This window comes from Tupaia chinensis, unplaced genomic scaffold (assembly GCF_000334495.1).
Source record: "Tupaia chinensis unplaced genomic scaffold, TupChi_1.0 Scaffold000270_1, whole genome shotgun sequence".
NCBI lineage: Eukaryota > Metazoa > Chordata > Mammalia > Scandentia > Tupaiidae > Tupaia > Tupaia belangeri.
In genome coordinates, this window is record NW_006159750.1 from 18,032 (window position 1) to 31,975 (window position 13,944).

A 13,944-nucleotide genomic window follows, 5' to 3' on the forward strand; every position below is an offset into this window, starting at 1 on the left:
AAAAATATAATGATATTTCCTAGACTAAAGGACATGAATTTTTAGATTACTTGAGCTCACCACATAGAATGAAAACTTTCCAAATAAAGGTAGTTTGCCATGAAATTTTAGGATACCTGGGATATGAAAAATAAGATCTGAAAGGTTGCAAAGAGTAACAATATGTTATAGACAAGGGATTTTGAAGAAGAATGGCACTCGACTTCTTAACAGCAACAACAGATTAAGAAAAAACATGGACAAATCTTTTAAAATTCCCATGATAAATAGAGACAGAGAGAGAGAAAAACAGGAATTTTAAGGAAATTTGCTCACAGAGATGTGGTGGGTAACAAAGTGGAAATCCATAGGTCAGTTTGAAAAATTCAGGTTAAAGGGCCCAGCAGATGGTGTAATGGTTACATCACTAGACTCCCACATGGGCAACTGCAGTATGAGTCCCAGACCAAAAGGCTTGAAACTCATGCCAGGTGCATATGCATGCCTGCCCAATATCCTGAAAGGAGACTGGAGGAGAAAGGATTGTGTCATGGTCATCCCCAGGCCGGAGGTGGGAAGGGTGATTTCTCACTTTCTGTTTCTCTGTCTCTCTGTTTCTCCAGCAAGTACACATGCCCTATAGCAAAAATCTCCCTCTTAAAAAAAAGAAAGAAAGAAAGAAAAAAATAAAGAAAGAAAAGTCAGGTTGAGATTGTATTCTTAATTCTGAATGTTGCAGGGCAATAGGCTGTGAAAACTCAGGCAGATTTTGTATGTTACAGTCTTAAAGAGAATTTATATCTCTTTAGGGAACCTCAATGTTTGCTCACACAGCCTTTAACTGATGGGATAAAATCCACCTATATTACGGAGGATAATCTATTTTACCCAAGGTCTACTGAGTTAAATGTTAATCACATCTAAAAATAATTCACAACAACAACTATACTTGTGTTTGATCTAACAACTGGGCCAGTAGCCTAGCAAATTGACACATAAAATTAATTTTCACATGTATGTGTTAGATCATACACAGTCATAAACACACAACTATATATAAAAAAATCATAAGGTATAATGAAAACATGTCCCAATATTCAAGGTTTCAAAAAGGTGTCTGGTGCGGGAACCAGCAGTTAGCGTAATGGCTATGTCGCTGGACTCCCACGTAGTCGACTGCGGTTCGCGTCCCGGACCCGGTGGCTTAAAACTCACGCCGGGCGCGTGTGCGTGCGTGCCCAAGATCCTGAGAGGAGAATGGAGGAGAAGGGATTGCGGCGTGACAATCCCCCCTGGGGGGTGATTTCTTGTTTTCTGTCTCTATGTCTCTCTCTGTCTGTCTGGCGAGCGCACGCGCCCTATAGTGAAAATCTCTCCAAAAAAAAAAGGTGTCTGGTGCGTCTTTCTTGGAAGAAATACGCAACTAAACAAAGAGAGATATGGAGAAAGATAAAACTATGGTTCCAAGTAAGTAAATACTCCGAAGTACAAAAACACAAGAGCTTGTGGTAAGGTAAAATGCCAGGATGATAGCAGTGCTTCAGGCTAGATATTACCCTGTCTAAATGAGAGGAAGACAGATTGGAACAGGAGAAATAACTCCTACTCCATCATGCACTTAATTAAACTTTGTGGCAATTTGACTGGGTTAAAGGATGCCCAGATAGCTAGTAAAACATTATTTCTGGGTGGACTGTGAGGGTGCTTCCAGGGAAATTAGCATTTGAATGGATAGATAAGTAAAAAAACATCCATACTCACTGGTGTGGGCAGGCATCAGCCAATCCACTTTGGACCTGAATAGAACAAAAAGATGAAAAATGGGTGAATGATATTTCTCTCTTTCTTTTTGAGCTGAGATATTCATCTTCTGCCCTCAGACATTGGAGCTCCTGTTTCTTCAGCTTTCAGATGCTACCCCACCCCATTTCTGGTTCTCAAGTTTTAACATAAACAGTTAAAGAAGTTGAAAAAAGACATGTCAAACAGAGAAAAAAAAGGATGATTATAGATAAAATAAGAGAAAATCTGATTTTTATTAGACATCTGATAAAAGAACTGCATTTTTATAAATATCAATTTCATTTAAAAGATCAATTTCACATATGATTCAGTAATATGTTATAAAGAAATTTTGAATTTTAAATATAAAAATACTTTTGATATCACCAATTCCTTGAGTTTTTTAAACTGAGTTTGAGGATATTGGTAAATGCCTTGAACACACTGAAAGTGTATGAAATTATGAATACAGGATATTGAACTTTTTTTTGTAGAGAGGGTACAAAACTTCTTTGAATATTAAGGGGCTCCTTCTATGACTCTGAAAGAAAAAAAAATCAATCCTCTGATTGTTTTTCCTAATATCACTGAAATTCAGAACAGCATGGCCACAATTACATATATGTTCTCATAGAATTACAACTGGAGGTCAGTGTCTAACTCTAATGTATTTTGATTAAGTATTCTTCAATTTAGTCTTCCTAATGTTCATTTCTTTTGAGTGTGAGGTATTCTTTTGGCCATTAATATAACATTGTACATTTCCCTAGTTGATGCAAAGAATTTCATTAAAATGTAAAGACATCATCTTATATCCCAATGCTCTTGATATAATGGTCTTCATTTTCCATTATCTCCTCTCATTATTATCCAAGTTGCCTAATCTTAGGTGAGCTTCCATGACTGGCAATACTTTGTGTATATTGCCACACATTGTGGCCAGGAGATGATGACACCATTCACGGAGAGAAAACAAGCAGTAGCGCCATTTGGATCCCTGCCAGAGTCTGCCTAAATCTCTTCCTTTAGATAATTGTCTGTATTTGTTCTCTGTAACAAGTGTAACTGTAAGTAAAATAGGTCTCAGGAAGTTCGGTGAGACTTTTTAACAAATGATCGAAACTGGGAGTGATTCTGCCAAACTCCTGAACTTCTAGTTGGTGTCATAAGTGAGGGGAGTCTTACGGCCCTCAAACTTTTGAGGTTGGCTAAATCTGTATGCTATGACAGTAGACTTCAATTTTCTATATTGATATTCTTTTTAAATTCATTTACTACTGGATTTTTTAAAAATGAGAGGCCCAGCTGCTGTAGCATAGACATGGTTTGGCAATATGATGCTGAAACCATGTGGGAGGCTAGAGATTTGGATTCCGGGTTCAACTTAACATGCTGAGCACACCACAGGCACACATGGGATCCTAGCTGGCTGGAAGTGTGGGTGGAACCATCATGGTGTAGCAAGACGTCCGCAAGACTCTCGCTTTCTCTCAGAGGTAATAAAATAAAAGTCACCCAAAAAAGGAGAAAGTTTCAGTATTTTGGCCTCACTAAATTAAAAACACAAGTATTTCTAAAGAGCATTTTGCCTTTATTATCAAACTGTTGTGTTAGGTCATTGGAAAAGTCATGACATATTTTCTATCTTTTTCTATGTAAAAATGCATTGTGACTTTTCTAACAACACAATATTTCCTTCCATATTACTAGTTTCTATAAATTTAGGCAAGATATTGTAGACACTTCATGATTAACAGTCAGTAAAAAATTTTTCTTTTTCTTTCCTTTAAACATTTTATTAATTTATCCATTGGCTAGAAAGCTGGTTTGGATATGACACAAATGTTTTGCAACGAGTGAAAACAAAGGTAGAAAATATCTACTACCATAAATCAACTTATACTTGTTACTTTGTAGGAACATTGGTTTGCTCTTACATATGAGTAGGAAGCTATGAAAAAAAATGCTCTAATGGATAAATTATAATGACACTACACTGCTAATTACTGTAACAATAATATATTCTGAAAAAATCTCAGATATTCTGCAGTGCTAAGTAAATAATTGATGCCTCCATAAACACTGTGATAAACCAAACAGTTGACCTTTCTAGGTTGGAACTCTTAATAGGTCATGGATTAATGTGTGTTCCGAATCCAGACCAACAGGCTGCAGTAAAGGTCTTTATGAATAACAACATTTGAAGTTCTTCTCACAGAAAGGAAAGAAAAATATGAGTGTTGACTCTGGCAGCTAACATTGTATGCTTAACCACTGATCTTTCAGTGAAGAGATGACAGGATCATAACTGAACATGCTGTGTAATCAAGACCAACCCAGTGTTCTTGATAGCTCTTTACATTTGGAACACTTCACCAGTAGAATCATTTCCCACAAACTGAAATTAATCTCTGCCTAGGTTTGAAGCTACATCGTGAGTTTCTTCACAGACTGAAGTTCTTTTAAATTAAGATGCTATAAGAAAAAAATAAGTTTAATGCCTCAGAAAAAGTTAAGTAAAAACTGGCAATCCTTTAAATACTTAATGCTAAGCCAAACAAGATCATTTTTACCTAACAAGTAGCTCGGGTAGGTAAGAGCACACTGTAAGATATTACTAAGAGTACATAATGTAAACCACAGGAACTAATACATTCTATGACTTGAGAAATTCTTAGAGTTACAAAGTGTCAGAGGTTGAAGTCCTATAAAAGACTAAGTTCATATTAAGTTTTCAACAAAATATATCCTGCAAAGATCTATTAAACAAATAAAAGATGTCCTCAAATGACTCCTGAATGCTAAAATATGGAAATAGATGGAGACATTATCGTCAACTGGCTGAAGCAGGCGCCTGATGAACTCCAAGACTGGGTCAGATAAGGTGATGCTTCCTCCAGGAGCAGTGTTACTGTGCACCCTACTGCTGCCATTTAAACAATCTTCAGTCAGAGACTTTCCCTGGAGGATGCTACTGTGGGTTCAAAAGGGGATGCAGGCTTCGTGTGGTCCCCTCCCACAGATTTGATTGTTTGTGTAAAATAATTGCCTTGCCAAAGGCCTGCCTCCCAAAGATTCTGATTTCCATTTATAAACATGCTGTTCATTTTTTTCAAGGATGAAATATTTGTAATATTAGGAAAATATTTTTAATAAAAGCAGTACATAGTTCTAATAAAAATAAACATTTAAAGTGATTCTGAATACTGTGTAATATGACCATTAATTAGCAATAATGAATGCCTTACCTCATTTTGTAAACTATGCCAAAATGTACAATATTGAAGTATTATTATGGGAAAAAAAAAACTTTGAAGCATGAAAATGTTGAATGAAGAAATGTATGCAAAAATTGAATCTCCACATGTGTAATCAATTCCTGGCTATCTCATAGAGAAGTCAAACATTTCTAGAACACTCAGTTACAAGAGGTTAGGCGAAAAAAAAAAAAAAAGTACAGGAAAAGGCACACATAGGGGCTAGACAGTGGCAGAGTAATAAATGTGACATTTTGTAAGGTCAACCTAGAAGAGAAGGTTTTGGGTTCCTGTCTAAAGATATTCCTGAGTATGCCCCATGTGCCCACGACCCGGGGCTGGTTGAAGCTGGGGATGGATTGAGGCATTGGGACACGGTTGGGTGTGCTATCCCTCTGTCTCTCTCTCTCTTATTCTGTCTTTTGTCACTCATGAAAGAAAAAAACAAACTATAAAACATTAAAAATAAGAAAAAGAACATAAATGTCTAACTATAGTTTAACATTCTCAGAGAACATGATGTCTATTTGAACAACGACATCTTTAAATTATATGCAGTAATCATCTAAATTATTTGATCATAAATATATCATCCATTGAATAGAAGTTGTATTTAAGTGTTCTGTGATGTTTTTCTATCTATATTATAATGTAGTTGATATTTTGTATCTGCAGGTTCCGCATTAGCAGATTCAGCCAATCATGGAGGGAATTGCTGGCTATAGGGACCTTAGCATCCATGGATTTTGGTATCTCTAGGGGTCCTTCAACGAATATTCTGAGAACAACTATAAGTCATTTTCATACCTTCAGACTTTACAGAGGAAATAACTCACAAAATAAAATTAAGAGATATAATAAAGTAGCTAATTTAACTGTCAGTAATTAATAATCAGATTCTACAAAAATATAGATTTATCAAACTGGAATGATTCCACCAAATTAAAACTCTATTTATTCAGTAAATTCTCATCTTCAGCACCTCTTTATTCAAATTTGACTCAACTAGACTAACATTTACTTGCTCTATAAGGACTCCGAAAAACTAGACACTGTTATATAATTAACTCTTTCAGTTTCCAGTGCATTTAAGAAATCAACATATTTAAGAACTATAGTCATTCAACTTTCAGTAATTACTATTCTATTTACAAAGTCACACATACTGAATCACAATACTTAAAAATACTGAAAGGTATCCTTAACTTCAGAATAAAGCAATATCGCATTCCTACAAAATAGCAGAGTATCTCACAAGTATAGCAAATTGTGTTAAGAGAATAGCATTGTCCATTCACTCACTCATTTGACAAACGTTTATTAAACAACAATTTTAGGCCAGTTACTCTTTTAAAAACTGAAATATACCACAATAAATAAAAACTAAAGTTGGCTCAGCCTCTGTGGTACAGTTGGTAGAGGATCAAACTGGAAGACCCATAGCCTGTTAGGAGTTTGGATCCATGTCTTCATAGAACTGAGACATGTGGTGAATGCCTATGCCTACGATCCCAGAGAACTGCAGGGCTGGAGAAAAGGGCTCACAGAATGACCGAACCCTGTCAAAGGTCCTTCGCTCTTTCTCTCTTTCATGTTGTGCTTTCTATTATGAATAAATAATTAAACAAACAAATAAGATCTTATCCTCCTGAAAATTCCATTCTAAACTTAGTGAGTAGTTTTCTCCTTATTCTTATCTCTAAGTCTTCAACCTCTCCCTCTACCACCTCTTCTATGATTTTGGCAAAAAGCCTGGGCCCATCATGATACCACACACTGCTAGCAGTAATGATTAATTAAGCATTACACATTTGACCCAAGTAGAGACAGTAAGTGTTCTCTTCTGGAACTGACATTTCTGCTCAATTTAAGTATATCTCTAAGTATGATTAAGTATGTGTCAGTTAAATTTAAAATATCCCTAATACAATAGGTATGTAATAAATGATCATTAAACAAATAAATTTATAGTGTTAAGAAAATTTAATTATTGGTTTACAGCTTAGAGAAAGCCATGGGGGACAAACTAAGTCATCAATAAATATGGGTAAGTGTAGCATTTAATTTGATAAAGTCATTTCCTGAAGAAAATATAATAGAATTCTATTAACCAATGGATTGGGCCACAGGACTTATTCCTCAATAGAAATAGGAAAAGAGGAACTGATTAAAATTTTCAGGAAAGAGTAAATTATGAAAATCTATAAGTGAGTTTCTATGGTCCATGCTGCTCCGTGTAATCCATGTAACTCTTGATTCAAGCTAAAAAGTACTCAGCAAGGAGTTTAATAGCTAATCATGGAGTCAGTCTAAAGGACCACTTCATCAGGTCATAGTATGGTCTGACAAGGCACCACTGAGGTGACACCTATTAAATGTTTCATCTGTCAACTTCTACATGTTTCAGTTTCCTCAGAAAGTCATGCTGGGTGCATGTGCAGGTGTTCCCAAAATCCCAAGAGGAGAATGGAGGAGAAGGGATTGCAGTGTGGCCATCCCCAGGGGGGTGGGGGGATGATTTCTCATTCTCTCTCTCTCTCTCTCTCTCTCTTTCGGGAGTACATGCATCCTATAGCAAAAATCTCTCTCCAAAAAAAAAAAAAAATCTGTGTGTGATTCTAAATACTTACAGGTATCCACTTAGGAGCTGCTCCTACTAGTGGCTAATGTCATCCTTCCTCTGTGGATTTACTAGTTAACCCACAGAAACAGCCATATTTCTCTAATGGTCAAGTTTTTGGACATCCCTTTTTGACATTAGCAAGTATTACCAAATTACCAAGAGTGACATTCATTTAAATGAGAAATTTATGACAATGGAAAAAAAAAAAAGGTTTATGACTTGGAATACATTAATATTGTCCTCAACATATACTTAAGGAATAGATTCCATCTTTGGGTTTGTCATACTTCATTTTCTTTGAAAATTTGAGACAGACATTTTTGTTACGGCATCCAGTTAAGAAGGCAAAATCAGTTCAGAAGCTATTACTTCTATTAAAGACAAATTCTCTGACAAAATTCTACTTTGTTTCTCCATTTTAATTTCTATATCTTTGTCTTACTATAATGGGTTGTCAGGAAAGTCATGAAACATTTTCGCATAGAAAAACAGAAAAATATAGTTAGGACTTTCCCGACAACCTAATATTTAAATGCTCTGTTCTTTTTCTGCTTATTTCCAACTGTCACAAATTTCCTTAGCTCTATCTGCTATTTTCCCTTTTCACCTCAGTTTTTATGACTCGAGTGGAGATTTCTCTTTCTTTTTTTCCCCATGTTTCTTATTATTTCTTTCTTTCTCTCTTCCCTCCATTTTTTATTTCTTCCTTTGGCTATTTAATTGCCCTGTTCTACTCCTGTTTTTATTCTCTCTGTTTCTCTTTGTCAGTCTTCTATCTTAATTGTCATTCTTTTTTTATTATTATTTTATTTGCATTTCACATTCAAACACATTGTTATTTGTCTTACAAAATGGATATTTCAACAGCTGAACATTTCTCCCTGGTACAGTTGTCATTCTGATTCTGACCTTTCCTCATCTTCTTACCAGTCTCTGCCTTTTGACTTCTGTCAGCTTGTCTTCGTTATTTTTATTATAGCTGTTACTCTCTGGCCTTCTGGCCTGTCTCCAACTCAACACAACTTATGCTTCTTTTTTCTGGCAGTGAATCTTTCCACCCACTGCCTTCCCTACTTTTTGTTCTCCTGCTTCTCAGCCACACTGACTAATCCTGCCCCATTTCTTTTCCAACCCTTCTCTTCTCTTGCTTCACTAATCTATCACTATCATCTGCATCTCTCAAGCCTAGTTCTTCCTCCTTGTCATTCACTCTTACTCCTTCATTGTCTAAATTCTCTCTACTTCTATCCTTAGGGTCCCTTCCTGTCAGCTTTTATTTCCATTTTTCTGTCTTGTTCACTTATGATCATTTTATTAGTTCTGTGATTTTAATAGAATCACTCTCAAGGTCTTTGATGATCTTTCTTTCTCTTGTCCTCAGTCTCTGCCTCCACCTCCATATGCAATGAATCTTTTTTTTCTTTCTATCTGTCCTTCCATTTCTTTTCTATGTATTTATTTATTTATTTATTCATTTATTTATTTTGACTTTAACTTTGATATAGGGCATATGTGCTCACAGTGGAGAGAGAGGAAAGTAAGAAATTGGGGGAGTGGGGCACACTACAAACCCTTTCCCTCCATTCTCCTCTCAGTATTTTGAGCACATATACATACTTGCTCAGCATAATTTTCAAGCCTGCAGGTCCAAGGTTCAAATCACAGTTGGCCATGTGGGTGTCCGGTATCTCAACCAGCATACCATCTATTGGCCCCTGTCCAATGTCTGATTATCTGCCTCTGTTGTCCTCATTGTCTTTCTCGACCTCAGCTTCTTGGGAATTCTTTCTTTAATCTTCCTGTTTCTTGCTTTTGCTCCTGTTTGTTTTCTGTGGATGATTATCTCTTTCTGGCTATTGTCTAGTAGTACAGAAACTTTAATCTTCTCTGTACTTATCATAACCTGGATGTTCTAATGGACAAGGGAAGGGTATAGTGCAATAGAAAAGTGCAGTAGGCAAGAAAAGAGAGTTTGTGAATGAATTCCAGAAGAGACCAGGTATTTCTTTATCCCTCTGCAACAAAAGTGGGAACCTTCTCTCACCTGCTAAAATTCTGCCCACATTAATTCACTAAATCTGGAGTTTGTGAAAACCCTACACTGGGCAACAAAATGGGTGTCTGAGTCCCTTCTATGTCTCTAGACTTCAGTACTATCCTAAGAAGACAGACCTGGTCTATGCTTATTCCTCTAAGAATGCACTTTGTTTAAAAAGGTCAAGATACTAAAAGTACAAGCACAAAAGTGTGTCTTTGAGAATCAGAAATATCAGCAATAATTGCTGTGGCTTGGGTCCTTATGACTCTTGGCAGCTATCATATCCATCTCTATGGACTGCAGATAGCATCTCTTGTGCCCTCCTCCCACTATAAGAATTCAGTCACATGTGAGGTGTATCTTCTTTCTGATCCCAACACCTCCCATGGGGAGAGCTCTTTGGTCTTCATGGGACTTCGCCTTCTCCCTCTGTCTCCCTGTGCTCAAGCAATTTCAGCTTCATGCCTCCTCAATTCTTTACTGATAACTCTGGTTCTAGCTCTGGAGCTGGAAAGGGTAGTCATCTGATAACTGAATTCAGTAAAAAGTAACCTAGGTTCCCACCTGTCCACCAACACCAGCATTTCTTTTTGTATCCTGGGAAAGAGAAGGGATATGAGTTAGCAAAAGGAGGAAATAAAATACTGAAAATTCTGTCAAGCCCTCACCTCGTGAGGGACTTGGTATTGAGGACTACTATCACCTTGTTCTGGTCCCACCTCCCACAGGGCTGGAAGAAGAGAAGTCTGAATCTTCTCTTTAGCCTTTTAGATCAATAGGGGAATTGTTTCTGATGACATACTCACCATTACATGCCCTGGTCAACTACATTCTTTGTGCCTGGGGATGGTGAGATTGTAAGACTTTACCGAGCAGAATGTTGGCACCCAGTATAATGCTCATTGCACCCACAGTGACCATCCCAGTTCTACCCAGATGACCAGAGCAAGAGGCACCTGGTTGTACTGCCTGAGCAGCCAGAGTCTCTACACTACTGGAACCAAGCAGAAGGCGAACAAGGTGGCCCAAGTGGTCACGGTGAAGGTCAGGGATGGGCCCTGGTGAGACAGCAAGAGCAACTTCTGCGGGCACAAACAGGCAGAGTTCGCTCCATGAACAGAGACACCATGGAGAGGCCTGGGAAGTGAATGGACAGGACTACAGTGCCGAGGCAGCTCTACAACCAGAGAGAACTTCCCAGACCTGGCCCAAAGTCTGGTTCCACCTCCATCTGCCAGGGGCTAACCCACAGACAGGCACCAGCATGAGGGCCCAGGGCAAATGGTAGTCATGAATTGTGTTGGAGGCTCTTTGAGGGTACAATGACAGCTGGAGCAGTGTTCTGCCTGGGAGCAGGCTGCACACCAAGGAGACACAGGTGTTCTACCACTTCTAAGGATCAGTGGATCTTGGCATGGGCAGCCACAGCTGCAGCCCCCATTGCAGTCCCCAAAAAGCAGGAAAGGAAGAACTGCTTCCTGGTGGGCTGGCTAGGTCCCTATCTGTCCTGTTAGGCCCTGAATTTTTGTTCCAGATGCAGCCAATCCCCCTACAGTGGACTATGAGCTGACTTCCTGGAAGATCTGAACTCTTAGGCTCTGTCTGCTTCTTTTTTTGTTCTTTTAATGAAAGCAAAACATAGCTATTTTTGAGAGCAGCTCCTCAGGATCCTCTTGCCCTAGCCTCTCAGCTAGAACCACAGGCCCACAACACCAGACTGATGTACTAAGGTTGAGCCAAGACCCAAACCCAGAAGCAGACTCAGCCATCACGCAGCATCCGTTGGTGTGTGCCATCACCACTGCAGCATCTGGGCCCCTCTTGACTTTTCGGTTTTCATTTTTCTTTATTTATAATGGAGAGAATGCCAGTACACTTATGCTTGAGAGTGAGAGAGACACAGACAGAGTGATAAGTATCCTTTACAAGATCTGGCCACTCTGAGATCCCTTTCCTAAGCTGAGGCTGATGGCAGGGGAGTCTAACTATAGTAGCCATATGGGATCCAGCTTGTCTTAAGTGGTACATTATCACTATATCCAAAACCATACTCCCTTCTTGGTTTTTAATACCCAAATTTCAGAGAATATACTTATTTCTTTATAAAAAAGTAAGTTTAGTTAGCAGTAATACAGGGGAAAATATTTTAATCCCCTAAACTCCGTAAAATACTTTTATGAGTATGATGTGCAAAAAGATTTGAGTTGCAATATAGTACAATTGGTAATTGTCAGAATCATGTGTAAATATGACTGGTACTGAGACATATCCAGTATCATACACAGGGTGAGCTCAGTATTGTGTCTCATTCTCTACCATGCTTTTGATAGTACCTTAACTAGTCTTGTGCAACCAGTGCCTACAGTTTTAGAAAGCATTAAATAAAACTGTACAGAATTTAGCAATTTATGTTGTTACTGAAGCTACATTGGTAGGACCAAAAATCAGTCACTGGCAGACAGAAAAGGCAATCTTTGGCCATGAAGATTGTCAAAGAGGAAAGTTTTGTTATGGCTGATGTGAACTGGGAGACAGAGAGCTAGCTTGTTCAAAACTGCTTCTACCAATAAGAAAATGCAAGGTCTTTCCAGAAGAAATAATCTCCACCCAAGTCTTCAATTGTTACACAAATGAAGGACTAACATTAGAGTAGTTCTGATTGGTTTATTTGAGCAGCAGTCCCATTGGCCCACTAAGCTATCTATGTTTGAAACTGGTACTGTTCTGATTGGTCACTCTGTTGCAACTGGCATTTTCACTTCCTCCCTGCGATGGGAGTCACTTAGTCATGCATGCATCCTTTAGCCATACTTACAAAACTGAGTTAGCACTAGGTTACTGTACTAGTTCTGACTGGTTACAAAGTGAGAAAAATTATTTAAATGAAAGAAAAGATTTTTCCTGCGTATAAAGCAATTAGTAACTAACAACCATATAAATTGCTTAGGGATAAGAAATTAGTGTATTAAATCTTAACTAGATATTTTATTGCTCTTATATAGGTTAATATTTCAGTTTTAATTAAGGAAATTGGTTAGAGTCTTACAATTTTTTGTGATGATAAATAATATTTCTAAAAAATAGAGAAGAAACTCTACACTAAATAATACTAAATACTGTTAGTATTTTAATAAAATATGTTTACTTGAAAAACAACTTCCTGCAATTAAATTATACTACTATATACAGGAAGAAAACTGTTTTCAAATTATTTTGTAAGAATTCAACATAAAACTTCAGGTCATTCTCTGTCATTACTTTCAATGTGAAGATCACAAATAAGTATTAAGGAACATTAAAAGAAAAATACGGCAAGACCAAGAGCTATTTATTCTAGAAATGCCAAAAAAAAAAAAGTTTAGTACTGTATCAATTGTAAATTGTGTATTACGAAGCAAAGTATATAAAGATCTTCTCTATAGACATTTTAAAATTGAAGCAACCATATATAAAGGTTTTTTGAAGTAGAAACATTATTGTATAATACTACAAGTTTTCCTATTAAAGTAAGAAGTAACACAATTGTTATCACTGTTGTTTTAAATTGTTTAAAAAGTGCAATTAGTATAACTAAACAAAAAATGAATACTAGTGTCACATATCATTATTCCATTATTATTTTAAGTCAAATATAATTGGCTTTATTCTCCCACCAATTGGTTAGTACAAAATTCAGAGTCACTCATTTTGTGGCCTCCTTTCCACAATAGACCCATGGGGACATAAAAAATTTCTGGGTTTCTCTCATGACTAAAACAAGGGAAAGTGCCCAGTCTATAATCCATGATTTCTACCATCTATACTATTACTCTTTTGGCCACATTGATACTCATTTGGAATTCTGATAACTACCATCATTGAATGGACCCTGAGGCTTCAGACTGACTCATAGTTGGCTCTTAAACACCTCTCCATTCATTGCAGGCTCAGTCCTAGAGGAGTTTACTGCTGTTTTAAAAAGTTTAGCATTCACAACTGTAAGAGCAAAGTTCACGGAATTTCTGTCTTCTAGCAAAGCAAAAGCCCTTTGCTTTCTTAAAACTTCAGACAACTCTTTCTGAAATGCTCTTTTCTACAGTTGAGTAGTGTTTTTTATAGTGTTGCCTCAGGTTCAGACTCCAAAGTCTTCAATTCCGTATTATAGCCCAGGATATCCCAAAATGGAGGATAAAAGTTTTGCTTAAACACTTGGAACTAGGATCTCAAGGGAGTTATGGAAGATCACCCACACATAGACTAATGGAAGACTACAAAGCAACAATCAA

The 13,944-nt window shown here is 37.2% G+C and overlaps 1 pseudogene; it reads right to left on the minus strand.

Moving 5' to 3' along the window:
- Positions 1-10,504: 10,504 nt before the first annotated feature.
- LOC114007974 (TLC domain-containing protein 2-like) lies at positions 10,505-11,448 on the minus strand (annotated as a pseudogene).
- Positions 11,449-13,944: the final 2,496 nt, after the last annotated feature.